Source organism: Balaenoptera acutorostrata, chromosome 10, assembly GCF_949987535.1.
Source record: "Balaenoptera acutorostrata chromosome 10, mBalAcu1.1, whole genome shotgun sequence".
NCBI classification, from domain to species: Eukaryota; Metazoa; Chordata; class Mammalia; order Artiodactyla; family Balaenopteridae; genus Balaenoptera; species Balaenoptera acutorostrata.
The window spans coordinates 95,471,302-95,486,035 of NC_080073.1; the positions used below are offsets into that span (position 1 = coordinate 95,471,302).

A 14,734-nucleotide genomic window follows, 5' to 3' on the forward strand; every position below is an offset into this window, starting at 1 on the left:
GAGAAGCCACCACAATGAGAAGCCCACGCACCACAACAAAGAGTAGCCCCCGCTCACTGCAACCAGAGTAAGCCCGCGCGTAGCAACGAAGACACAATGCAGCCACAAATTAAAAAAATAAAATAAAATAAAATTTAAAAAAATCCCTACAAAACAAAAAAATAAACACACACACACACAAAATATCAACATCACACCTTAAACAAAAAGAGAAGAATTAAAATGAAGAAACCAACACAGGGGCTTCCCTGGTGGCACAGTGGTTGAGAATCTGCCTGCCAATGCAGGGGACACGGGTTTGAGCCCTGGCCCAGGAAGATCCCACATGCCGCCGAGCAACTAAGCCCGTGAGCCACAGCTACTGAGCCTGCCTGTCTGGAGCCTGTGCTCTGCAACAAGAGAAGCCACCGCAACGAGAAGCCTGTGCACCAAAACGAAGAGTAGCCCCCACTCGCCGCAACTAGAAAAAGCCTGTGCGTAGCAAGAAAGACCCAATGCAGCCAAAAATAAATTAATTAATTAATAGAAAAAAAAGAAACCAACACAGTCTCATTCCACGAACAGGACCACCTCATGTATAAAGATACAGGGGATCTGAGAAAAGAATATGTTCTTCAGTTTAAAGTAACGCATTTAAGGCTGCAGATCTGCTGACGGATATGGGTGAGGACACAGCTGCTTCACCTGACCCCTCAGTGACCAGAGAAGAGGGACAGAGAGACACAGGCGCTCTGAGCCGGACCCGTTTCTATCCCAGGAGTCACAACACACCTACAAGTATTAAGTGTTTGCCGACAGCCCAGGGGCCATGGTCAGGCGGGGAAGTCACTCAGCCTCTGCATCCAAAGGGACTGGACCTTACCCTCACGCCCATTTTACGGAGGACGCCAACGGAAGGCGAGCGCCGAGCCCAGGCCCACCCTGCTGATCCCCAGGTGGAGCTCGGTGCCGGTCCCCCGTGTGCCTGCTGCACAGCCCCGAACCCGCTTCCGGGAGCTGAGCAGAGAACAGCTGATGCTCAGGGTCCTTACAGGAAACTTCATCTCGCTGCCGCCCTGAGGTTTCTCCTCTGCTCACAGCCGGGACTCGCACTCCAGGAAAGACCTGGCGGGCCCCGCACTCCTCCACGGCACCCACAAGCCCTTCACATCTGCTCCTCCGGTTCCCGCAGGTCCCCCCCCCACCATCTCAACCCCCCCGGGCAGGTGGCCTATTTCCCCAGGGAAGGAGGAAGGATGCCCCATGCTTGGCTGCCCGACCCCACGAGCTGCAGGCGGAACAGCCAGGGAGGCCAGCGAGCCCTTTCGGCTGTCAGTTTAAAAAGGCTCCTGGAGCATTTCCTGACAGAGGAGCCTTGAAAGGTCACTGTGTCCACCCGCCCACTGGGTACCTCTACTCCAAGGCTACCCACCCCGCAACCAGGCCTTGTAGAATTCCAGGCGGAAGTCACCACAGGACCAGGCAGCTGTAAAGAAAAACTTCCTCCTCCTTTGAGTTGAAACCTCTTCCTGAAGCTTAAAGACACAGAAGTCAAACCCCCTCTCCCACCGGTCCATAAGACAATAACGTATGTCTTCCAAGGATGCCCTCCCCAGTGCCTTCAATGCTTTCTTGGTCACCCCCATTTGTCTAAGTGTCCTTTAAATTACATTTATGCCTTGTAGATTGCAAATATTTTCCTCTTTTTTGCTTTTCCATCTGTTATGTTGCTAAATCTGCTAACCCACTTTTTAAGTTTCTTAGCTTAGAAAGTTCTCCCATGAAGCTGGTCAGACGTGGGGACTTTCTTACATGCAGCCAGCAGTACCCCGCAAGAAGAAGAAGAAGAAGAAGAAAAAAAAATCCTAACATATTTTCAGATGGTATGATATTCCTCTAAGTTTCCCCCTAATTGTTTCTGATTCGAGCGCTTAGATTTGCTTCTTTAGTGCACTTGTTATTACACTGTATATGGTGTAACACAGAGATTTACGTTTTCCATATCTGGATTGGATATGAACCCTGATCTCTAAAGTTGCTCCCAGCCCCAGTGATTACACACTCCAAATAGATTTTCAATACAGACGTAAAGATCATGCCACAGCAAAATACGGTATATGCTCCTGTGTTGTGCAAGGCTCTGCTGGTGACTTTGTTAGAGAAAAATGGAGTGCTGAATGGTCGGCATGTATTCTAAGTGTAAGTAACTACACGTTGTCAGAATCCATCCATCATACCCAAGCTGGCAATATCTGCACTTGCTTTCCAGACAAATTAGAAGCAACATCCATAAGAAGTCATACTTCAATGTGATTAAAAATCAAGCCAAGGAACATGAATCTAGGCAATTCTTGACCATTCACCAATTTTCTAAGGCAGTGAACATAGCTCCTTTATTGAAACAAAGCACAGGAAGTTTCATCTGTTTTTTTTAAATCTTAAACACTCCATACTTTCCTGAGCTTTGTTACTGCTACCAAGATGAGCCGTGTGCTAATTCCAGAATTACTGACTTCTCTGTTTGGTTACAAAAAAAATTTATTCTGGGGGTTGGTCCCCTTTCACAAGATTGTACGAGCGTTTCAATTCCCAGCCCTACTGTCTGCACCTGGGCAAGCTGTGTAAATCCTCAGTTTTCTCGCCAAGGCTGGGGACCACACACTCCTACGTGGAGAGTGTGCAATGCCCTGTCTGGGTTCAGCAGGCGCTTGGCACTGGGGAGAACTTACTGCTGCTGCCTCTTTAAAAGGACCGTCTCAGGTTACTACACGCAGATTGTGGCAAGAGCTCTTCTGGCCTCCCGTCCTCCCCGCAGATGCAGTAGAAGAATGGGCTTCAATACAGCCCAAGGACAGGCCTAAGCAGACTCACCATAACCTCCTACTCGACCCCAGCTGCCTACCAATATCCATTTCATGGGAAAACACAGGCGGTGCCCACGTCCTGGCCAAGCAAGGAGAAATATGATGCTGAAACCACAGCCCTCGTTGTTCTACCAGCTTAACGAGCGACCTGACCCACGGGGGACCCACAGACCCTTTCAGGGGATCCCCTAGGTCAAAAGTACTTTCTTAATTATCCTGAGAGTATTTACCTTTTTTACTGCGTTGACATTTCAGTGATGGTAATGGCTAAAGGTAGATCAGCCATCAGGGAAATGCAAACCAACATGACCATGAAATACCACTTCACATCCCCTAGGACGGCTATGTTCACAAAGATGGATAAAGGCAAGTGTGGGTGAGAATGCAGAGTGGAACCTTCAAACACTGCAGGTGGGAATGTAAAATGGTGCAGCCACTCTAGAAAACCATCTGGAAGTTCCTCAAACTGTGAAACAGAGTCACCATATGACCCAGCAGCTCCACTCCCAGGTATGAGCACAAAAGAAATGAAAAATATGTCCACATAAAAACATGTATACGAATGTTCAGAGCAGAAATATTAACAATAGTTAATAACTGGGGAAAAATTCCAAAGGTCCATCCACTGGCATTTAGCTAAACAAAATGGGGTGCTATCTATCCATAAAAAGCAATCAGGAGCAGATACGTGCCCCAGCACGGACAAATCTTGCAGACATTATGGGACGTGAAAGAAGCTAAGGACAAAAGGTCACCTATTACAGAAGTCCATTCCTATGAAATGACCAGACCAATACATAAGAGACAGAAAGTATGTTAGTGGTTGCCAGGGGCTGGGATGGGTTCAGGAAAATGGGAATGACTCCTAATGGGTACAGATTTTTCAGGGTGAAGGCGATGAAGATGTTCTAAAGTTGACTGTGATGATCATTACACAACTCTGTGAATATACTAAAAACTACTAAATTGTACACTGTGGGTAAATTTTATGATATGTGAATTACATCTCCATAAAACTAAAAACAAAACAAAACAAAAAGAAAACGGCAACAGGTAGCAAAATTCAACACAAATCAATGCAGTGGCACCAAACTAAATGAACAAATATTGGTATTCTTCATTACCAGTTACTAGCAGTTAAAAAAAAAAAAGACAGTTTCACTTTGGAAAGTGATGAAGCAATAGAAATTGTTAACAGTATTAAATCTCAACCCTGGAACACACATCCTTTGTGTGACAAAAATGGAATCACAGGACTTCCTTGGTGGCACAGTGGTTGAGAATCCGCCTGCCAATGCAGGGGACACGGGTTCGAGCCCTGGTCTGGGAAGATCCCACATGCCACGGAGCACCTAAGCCCGTGAGCCACAGTTACTGAGCCCACGCGCCACAACTACTGAAGCCGGCGCGCCTAGAGCCTGTGCTCCATAGCAAGAGAAGCCACCGCAATGAGAAGCCCGCGCAACGCAACTAAGAGCAGCCCCCTCTCCCCGCAACTAGAGAAAGCCCGTGTGCAGCAACAAAGACCCAATGCAGCCAAAAAAATAAATAAATAAAATAAATAAATTTATTAAAAAAAAAAAAAAAAGGAACCACACATAAGGCATTTCTCCTGAATACCAGTATGACGACTATTCCTAGGGAAAAGCACTTGTGAGATTAAGTTGTAAGCTAGCTGCTTTTTCACGGAATGCTATTTTTATTTGAAAGGACAACCGATGTAGTTATTTGTCAGCCATTTTCTAAAAAATGAACAAAGTGAGCCTGTCAAGGAAAAAGTAACTAACAGTGTTTGCTGCCAATGATAGAATTCACGATTTCAGGCAAAAATTACAATTCTGGAAAACCTGTATCTGCCACCATGAGTTTGACGGCCTCTCAACACTTAAAGACTTTCCCGAAGAGCTCAGTGCAGAGAGAAGATTCTTTGATACAACGTAATGGAAGGTGCCGATGACTGGTAGGGGTGGATAACCCAGTGAACCATTATTTTCAAATCATCAATACAAGACATTACAAAATTGTGTGTGGGTCAGAGAGCCATTCAAGGGAGAAGGCAAACCAACGGATGTTAACGTACCAGAGCACGAGAAGTTCACCGATATGGGTTCAGATGACGGTAACAACTGACCTTGAAGAAACTGCCACTGGTTGAGTCTGGGTGTGAAATAAAAGAATAAAATCTTCACAAAGGCTCCTCCCTCTTCCAACCACCTCTTTGCCTGAGACTGATTTTCTTCGTATATGACTGAATGCAGAAGCAGACCTAAGAATCTAGCCATCATCTCCTAAGCCAGACATCAAGGACATCTGCAAAAATGGAAAGCCAAGCAACTCTCCTCACCTGTAACCTTTGGGGCTTGGAATATTGTCCCTTTACATGACAATGTTCTTTGTGTTAACATGTAATGGAGTTTGTGTTATTTTTAAATGAGTAAATATTTCTAAATTACCTCAGTTTTTAATTTTAATATGGTAAATATCAATAAATACAATCCACAAAATAAAGCCTCCTGGGGTCCCTCAATATCTTTTTAAGAGCAGAAACGGGTCTTGAGACCAACAAGCCTGAAACCAGTAGGCTGGATCATCTTTTCCATGGTTATTAGCTACACTATGGTTTCTAGAGGGTTTGAGGGACCCTGTACTTATGTCTACACCTACAAACCCCCCAAAAAGCTCAGGCTCTAAAATGAAGCTACTTAAATTTGAATCCAGATAAATCATTTGCTAACTATCTGACCTTGGACTGGTTTCCTGTCCAAGCCTTCGTTTCCCAATTAACTACTTATCTCATAGGGTCACTTGGAGGATTCAGTGAGAAAATATTAGTCTGGAAAGGATCTTAGCGGCAGCAGTGGGCAAGTGTTAGCTTGTAAGGATCACCACATCACGACAGGGTCAATGCCAGATGGGCATCAGGGCACCAGTGCTCACGGTTTGTCACTCTTTCTTTTCCAGGTGAACCATGGGGGCGAGGCCAGTTGCTAGAAAGAGACTTCAAGGAACTTAGTTAAAAGCTGGCACTGTGGTTAGCCGGCAACATCTTTCTGAGATCCGGGGGCGGGAGGACAGAGCCTTCACTGTCATTATCTGTACCTGAAACAGAATGCACACCTCTGCTTCTGTTCTAATGCCCTGTAGGAGCTCTGACACCACCAGCACCAAAAATGTCTCCCAGGAAAACACCGTGGGGAAAGGAGACCCTGATCACAAGCGAGGAAAGAGGGAGGCACGCGCCCTTAACGCAATAAACCAAAGCGGCTGCTCTGTGAACTGCAGCACAAGTGTCTACGAAAGACTATTTTGATCAGATGATCAGGAAAGGGGAAGGTTTTCAAAAATACAAAAATTAAAAATTGAATAAAATTAACTTTGATTTGCAAACAAAGGGAGAGTTTTCAAAGGAATCCCCTTTCTGTATCACGGCAGCCGTCCACCCAAATGGCAAACACAGCCAAAAAGTCAACTCACGTGTTCCCGGGAGGTGGATGGGGGCGGTTGTTGGGTGAGGATGATGGTGCCTGAGACGAGGTATTTTTTGTCCTCAACAGCTCATTAACTTTCAGTGTCGTGGGAACCTGCAGTTTTGCTCCTCCAAGTAATTATCTTTTGTCTTAATTTGTAAGATTCTCCAGAAGAGGAGAGAAGGGGAAAGGAAAATATATTCACTCTCACAGGAAAAGCCTAAACCCTGTGAACATAAGAGACAGAAAGTTCGAGGTGTACAGAGGACACACACACACTGTCTCCAATTAAAAGAAATAATTGGACTCATTTCTTTAAGGAGAGGAAAAAAGCATTTATCACGGTGAACCATATTAGGAAATTGTATTGTACTCAGATACAAACAGCTCTGCATTCACGAACAGAGACAAATATATTGACTTGTATACACATACTCTGAAAGTTAAATGGTCTGCAGACGAGGGTTTCCACACCACGGTGAGCAAAACCTTTAAATCCAAAGGCTGGTATTCTGACTTAGGGTCACGTCAGAAGGTAAGGTTTGCTCCCAGAAGGTAAGGTTTGCTCCCAGAAAGGGATGAAAAAGAAATGGGCAAGAAAGCACTTTAGAAACATCTTCACCAGCAATCCTGCGATCATTTGTAAGGTGGAAAGCGATGCTTTCCAAGAAGGAACTCACATCTACAGCTCCAGAGAGTCTGTACTAAACGATGTTCCCCCATCTGACTCTGTCCCCACAGATCCCGACGAGATTCCTGGGGGTTCCACAAGGCAGTCGATAAAATGCTGATCATAATAAGATCTTTATAAAACCCTCACTCCATACACAACCTCTTGGAGGGACAGGGATAGTTTGGTTGCGGTTTCTAGCCACCAGATCCAAACACATCTGCGCCTCAATTCCCGCAACTACAAAACAAACCAGCTGCCTGCCCTTATCTGCCCTCCAGGAATCGCTAAAGTATTCAAAGTAATAAAAACGCTATCCGTTCTTGAGAGAAAGGAGTTGTGCAAATATAAGAAAGCTGATCTTCTTAAAAGCGCCTGCTATAACAGCAAAGACCCACATCTGAAAAGTCATTCCCTTTAAACAGAGCGCACAGGCCAGCAGAGGCACTTCTGCCTGCCCCCTTCCCCTGCCAGAGCCAGGCGCCCCAACCTTGCTAATTATTTGTGCTGCCAAAGGCACCTCATCTGAACGACAGCAAGTTTTTTATTAGGTGAGTAGGAAAGAGGACTCCTTGCTTGGCATCTGGCAAAAGTCCTATGATATCCTGAGATGACCCAGCACATCTAACTTTCACCTTGAGGGAGAAATACAAGAGCCATTACCGAAAGCTGGGCCGGAAGGTCTGCCAGCAGACACACGATGCACAGGAGGAAAGAAGGAGCAGGAAGCTGAACACGGGATTAACCCCCAAATTACGTAAAATAAGACCTGCTCCCTGTCCCACCCCCAAAACAAACCGAAGGGACAAAAAAAGAATCGCTGTAAATAGAGAAGACTGTGCTACAGAAAGGAAAAGAGAAGCACGACAATTTTCTGATCTGGAGCCAGATATTTAAATGTGAGCTTCGTGTCATTACAAGGCGTCCTGACTCCGGGAAGACAGACACCATCAATCGGCTGGCATTGAATCCTTGTTACTGTACAAAAGCCGCACTTGCTCCCTGGAGCCAGTTCAACTTTGAGTCACTATTGTCTGAAAACAATGGAATGTGTCTGCCAACCTGTGCCAACAGTTCAAAAGGATTTTAATGCCGCCTGTGTGAGTGCTGTAACCCGGTTTGCCCTGGGTAAAAACGGCCCCACTGACTTAGCTACGGCAGTCACGTGTCAAGGTAGAGAAAGCCAGGACCTGTAGGTCAGCATAAGCCCCATGAGGATCTCGCTCACGCTGGGAGCCCACAGCAAGGGCTGAACCTACAGAGGCCTCCAAGCACCCTCATCCAGTATCACAAGCAAGTTCTACTGGTTTACGAGGAATTTGCGAAAGCCCTCTGGAATTGCCACTCAGTGAAATCTTATCACTTCGGTTACGTGCATAACAGGAAACAAATCTCTTGAAAAGAATTTTTAAAGCAAATTGGATTTTCTTCTCTTTGTAAGAACCTGAATCTGTAAGTCATAGAATGTTTTTCCTATCAAAACTTGGTTATTACCAGGGTTCCAAGATCTAGAAATGTGAATACATTATGGGTACTGATATAACGTACCTGACAGAGTTACACAGATTTGCCAATTAAACACGTTTCTTACATAGGATCCTAATAACTGCAGATACCAAAGTTTGAAAATGGTACATGACCTTTATGAGAATATAAAGGTCAGGGCATCAGAAAGACCATCAATCCGAATGAATGGCTTCTGTCATTGAAAAATGGTTTCTTGGCCCCCAAAGGAGCCAAGGAAAGGACAAGACAGATGGCCAGATGGTGACTGACCCCCTGCCTGTCCCCGCATCAGGTGGCTCTGTGGCTCTTGCATTCTCCAACGTGCCATGGCAGGGCCAGAGGACTGCCCGGGCTGAGGGCCTGTTGGGAGGGTGGGCAGTGGTCCAAGAGGAATCTCATACTTTCTCACCCTCCAGAAATAAGACAGAGCACAGAACTATGGGTTATACTCAGAGGGGGACAAGTGTCAACTCTGGAGGAGCAAATGAATGAACTGTTTTTGTAGCTCAGGGTTTCATAAAGCCCTGCATTCAAGGATATGAATTCTAAAAGGCCAACCGCTTCTGAAGTGAATGGCAAGACTCTAGCCCACCTTTGGATCCGAACAAGGACGCTCTAACTATTCACAACAAACTGGGGGAGAGAGACACCTTGAAAGTGTGCACAAGAGTTAAACTGGAAGGCACTCCATGTACACAGTCACTCTACAAGTTACAGAAGAATTGGTAATTTGCAGAATAAAAATATTAGTACAGAAAACCAAATACAGAAATATCTGCATTGTAATAAGGATTGTTTTCAAGGTTCTCCAAATAAATTCTGTGGATCTGCTATTGGACCACACCAACCCTCCAGCCAGGAAAGGAATGACTTTTGGAAATCCTATACTCACACTGTATAGTCCCCGGGAACAGCACAACTTCCCAAGTGACTAAAAAGTCCCCTTAAGACAGGCCAGACGAATTTAGCTGGAAATACTAAATACTGAGCCGCTGGGTGAGCAGCTCAGCGATTCAATTTATAATATGTATGACATACACGTATCCCAGGCAAGTATGGACAACAAAACTGATGAACGATTCTGAAAATCTACCACATTACCTTAATCTCTGCAGAAGTGCAGAGTATTACAGTTCTTCAGAAGAGTCGTGGGGCCTGAGGCCAGCAACAGGACAGCAGTCAGCACCCCCTTTCTGAGAACTCGTCGAGCACCAGGCGCTGTGCTGAGTGCATCTGTCACTCACTCATTACTAACAGACTTTCGTTTCTCTTTAGTAAGCTATTATTCACATAGCATGTGATCCACCCATTCAAAGCGTACCACCCAGTGGATTCTGGCATAGTCACAGAGTTGTGCAACCATCACCACAAAAATACAAGTTTAAAATGTTTTCATCACCGCCAAATGAAACGCCATCCCTACCCACTCCTGAACCCTAATGGAAAAGCCAGGTGTCCATCCGCACACCAAACTACCAGGGGCCAGAGCGGTCCTAGATGTGTGTGTATATCCCCAAGGTCCCGCGTGGACCGAGAGAGCAAACGCTTCAGCAAGATGAAAAGACACGGGGACGGCTGGTCGTACTGGCGGACAGGTGTCACCGGCGACCATCTACCACACTCGGAGCAGCTCCTTCTGAGGCGGTCAGTGACGTCACAGTGCTAACGGTCCCCCTCAGGCAGCCCTCACCGCGTGCCAGGTATTTAAACCGTACTAACTTTCCAGGAGTCTCTTATCAACTGCAAGGTTGTTCTAGACTTCCAGATCTTTCCACTCACACGTGGAGTTAACAGCCAATACGGTATTCTCTACCACACAGGAATAAAACCTATATTGACTCATTTACCAGTCACAAAAACCTATGAAAGGACTTCCCTGGTGGTGCAGTGGTTAAGAATCTGCCTGCCAATGCAGGGGACACGGGTTCGAGCCCTGGTCCGGGAAGATCCCACATGCCGCGGAGCAAGTAAGCCCGTTCACCACAACTACTGAGCCTGAGATCTAGAGCCCACGAGCCACAACTACTGAGCCTGAGATCTAGAGCCCGCGAGCCACAACTACTGAGCCTGAGATCTAGAGCCCGCATGCCTAGAGCCCGTGCTCCACAACGAGAAGCCACCACAATGAGAAGCCCGCGCACCGCAATGAAGAGTAGCCCCCGCTCGCCGCAACTAGAGAAAGCCCGCGTGCAGCAATGAAGACCCAATGCAGCCGTTAATTAATTAATTAAAAATAAAATAAAAACCTATAAAAAAGCACTCCTACTACCTCTTTAAAGATAAGAAAACTAAAACTGCCCGAAGTTGCAACCACATATGGGCAGACAAGCGTCAGTGTCCTGATCTCAACCACTCGGCCAAGTGGCCCCAAATGGAAGAGGGGTGGAAGGTAAAAGAAAAAAGCATTTCTCAGCCGGAGAGCATCTCCCCGTGGCACATGGGGGGACCCTGGCTCTGCCCACACAACCCACCCCTCCACCACCCGGACAGAGGGGCTGCTGAATGCACCTCAAAGGCAATCACATGGCAGAAATGTGGTAAAGTCACCCAAGCAACCGCTTTTTGGCGCTTACACAACAACTCCCCCTCCCCGCCATGTCGATCCAAAAGCAATTAAATTATTCCAGCTGGGAGTCCGATGACATGTTGTTTAAAAAAGACTTGTGAAAAAAAGAAAAAAAAAATAAAAGACTTGTGAGAAATGTCCTTCTTCAGAAAGAGAGGAGCTCACAAAGAAACAGTGGTCTCTGCTATTCCTTCCATTTTTCATTAAGTGCAAAACAAGCATGTGGAGAAGGTACAATACGGGGCTGGTGTGAACAATCCACCCTCAATGAGTTCTCCTGTGCAAAGGGTAAGGAACGCCTCACCAGCGAGGAAAAACCAAAGCCAGAATCATTCCAGACAAAAGCATTAATTCCTCTATCCTACCTCACTTATCCTGCTGGAAAACGATTACCAATGGCGAGAACGTCTCAAAAACCGAGCCACTTCAAATATCAATTTGTAACACAAATACAAGAGCCACGTTTTGATTGTGTTGTTTGATGGCCAAATACAGAGATTACCTAAGGGCTCTACTGTTAGGATCATTTGAGGTTCTGTATACTGAAGCATATTTTGGAAACTCTGAAGAGCCATCGAAATAGAAGCTGCTGGAGGCATTGTTATTGTGACCCTTAAGTGTTGAGCCAAGGTCAAAGGCATGTGTGATGCCATCCTTGTCATTTCAGATTATGCATTTTAATAAACACATCCATTTCCATTAGGATGCGCAGTGGGTTACAAGTGAGAACATTTGAGTCCTCTGTGATGTCTGCACAACTAAACATGTGCCTGCGGACACCAGGCTCTGGCAGAGGACAACTGGGGTCAGGGCTCCTATCCCTGGGAAGTTGAGCACTGCCCCAGCCAGGCCCCATTAGACACCTATGGGGAGGGCAGGGGGAGCGTGCCTTCTCTCCTGGCATCAGCTTCCACTAGCCCCACTCCTGCTCTGTAGGGAACCTGCTGCTTCACTGGGGTTCAAGTTTAGGGGAGAAACGAGATAAAGCAGGACACCATCGGCAGCTTGGGTTCTCGTTTCTTCAAACCAACGCAGCCTAAATAAAACTTTTTGGACCTGCCGCCAAATCAGGGTTTTGGGCCAAAGCTACCCCCATAATATAGAGTTAGTTTTCCCCGTTTTCTGTGCATTTATCTCCCCACATTTCAGTGAGGGTGCCGCTCCCGGGGGAGGGTACAGATGCTGCTGGATTTCCCGACACACCTCGACATCTCCAGCATACAAAGCAGGGGCAAGCACCGCTGGACAAGAGAAATCCTGTGTCAGGGAGAAGAGCACAAAGGCAGCTTGCTTTCCACTCTCTCATGTGGAAAAAGTCCGCAATTCTGAGGACCTGCTTGACCACACAGTGATTACGGCCTCATCCAGGTTTTCCCTGTTAGAAAATCTATTTGAACACTTGTGCACTTTTCACCTGAGCCCAAAATCAGAAGGAAATGGAGATGATCTGTCTGTAGATTTTACTTTTTGGAAAATGAGGGAGTAAAACTGAGGCAAGTATCAATCAATCAATCAATCAAAAACTAAGGCAAGGGCAGGGAGAAGGAACACCCTCACCTCATTCACGAACTGCACCCCGCCTTTTCTTCCCATGCAGTCAGAGAACTTACTTTACTCTCAATGATTCTGAGCTTATGTTCACCAAGTGCCCTCTAAAATCAGGGAAGGGGGCTGGGGCGTGGGAGGGGCACATGAAGCAGGACAAGGGCATCACTGGCCTCCTCGTGTCACAGGTGTCACACCACAGGGTTCCCTCGTCCATCCTGGGGAGCGGCAAGCCCAAGTGGTCGGCCTCGTGGCTCAGGAACCCTCTGACACTGGCCTGCTGCTCATCAGGAAGCAACCGGGCATCGGTGCCTTGCAAATCCAATCAAGCTTGGGGCTCTGCAGGCACTCTCGGAACCTGAACTGCAAAAGTTCAGCTTTCTGAACCTGAAGGAGGCCTCCTCTGAACCCCAGACAGAAGAAACAAAGTCAGCCAGGGCCGGTCCTGGGTGAGCCCAAGCAGTTTCCTCATATACATAATCACCGACCATCTATCTGCTTTCTTTACCGATAAAGCCACTGGCCCAATGCCATGCCAACAGACCAGGTAAACACCTTCTGTACTCCCGCGAATAACTTTCTATTACAAGTGAATCCTCTTTAGGAATATCTGTTTCATTCTGTTGACAGATGTCACGTTTAAACAAATATCCACTTTTATAACTGATAGGTACCCAAGATGAAATCCCATTACAAGGAATTTCAAGAAATTCTGCTCTATATTTACAAAGAAAAGGGTCTCAGTAAAAACAAAGCAGGAAAGACAAGTTTAAGCTGCCACGGGAATTCCGCCACTGTTTGATCTGTATTTGTTAATCATGGAAACAGAGTTCCTCAGTGATCCCAGCCTGACTGCTTGGAGGATTCTTGTGAAAACCACCACAGTCCTGGGGTTCACTGCTGCCATTCTGCAACTCATACTCTGTGGGAGACAACAGGGTACCAAGTTTCCTATGGGTCATAATAGGGACAAGAAGACACAGTATAGATGGGAATGAGAGGAGATGAAAACAGGGTGGGATATAAATGTTTTTGATCTGAAAGTGGTACTAATGTCTCAGGGAGGAAAAAAATGGATTCCAGGAATAAAATTTTAGTTAGGGAATCTTTACCCAGCTAATCAGGTCATCTTGGAAAAGCCACTTCCCTTTAACACACAGCAATGTCCACCATCCACCATAACAGATCTCAATGGTAACGATTCCTTTACCCGAGACACACGCAGTAACTATTTCTTTCTTCCGGGATATAAATGAAGGAAGGAACAAATGAATGCCCATCTACACTATCCTGCTTGTTTCATAGAAGAAGAAACTAAGAATCAGAGAAATTAAATGCCTACCCAGCAAGACACAGCTAATTAAGCCTTAAAAGAGGCAGGAAACGAAGGTCCTGATGACTACTTGATGCTGATAAAGACCTTTATGGTATGGGAAAAGAACGGGGCGGGGGGAGAAAGGAACAAACGTGTGTGTTATGCAATTTGGTGTTACAGTATAATTTCAATTATCTAGAAATGGCTGGGAAAGGAACACTATTCCACAGCTAAATGTTCAGTTTTCAAAGATTATTATGTTTTCGTTTTACCACTTTTGGGTGATAGCCCTCTAATCTCTGCTGCTGAGGACGGTACCTTCAAGAATCTCCTTACGCCCTCCTGCCAGGCGGACTTACTCCCCAGTGTCACTAAGTCTTGCTTTAATAACCTGCTGGTGGCAGTTTGCTTCCTTGTCATCGGCCTTCTTCATGTCACAGAGGATGTAGAACAGGGCAGGTAAGTAAGCTTGGCTAACTAGGTATTGAGAGCTCAGTGTTTTTCTGAAATACCGAATCTGAGGCAGAAACTGGCCTTCTCCAAAGCTGCCTTCTCTTTTTCAACAAAACTCTCATCTTCCTCTGGGTCACTTGAAACTGGAGAAGCTTTCCTAAACGGCCTGTGCATTTCCGAGCTGGCTTCAGCCCACTTCTTCCACTGGCCTCGCAGAGAAGCAAGCACTGCCATCCTTTGGGTTTTTAAAGACATGAAACCTCCAAAGACATGAAAGCCATGTGGCAAGAGCACCACTGGAGACCCACGCAGAGCTGTGTCTCCCAGGCCGTGGCCTGTGGCACTGGCTCTTTGCCGCTGTCGACCAGA

General features: G+C 46.2%; 1 protein-coding gene across 12 annotated transcripts in view; it reads right to left on the reverse strand.

Annotated features, from left to right (window-relative positions):
- The window catches only part of JARID2 (jumonji and AT-rich interaction domain containing 2), a 246,768-nt gene that overhangs the window by 31,347 nt on the left and 200,687 nt on the right, over window positions 1-14,734 (reverse strand). The gene's annotated exons all lie outside the window — the stretch shown is intronic.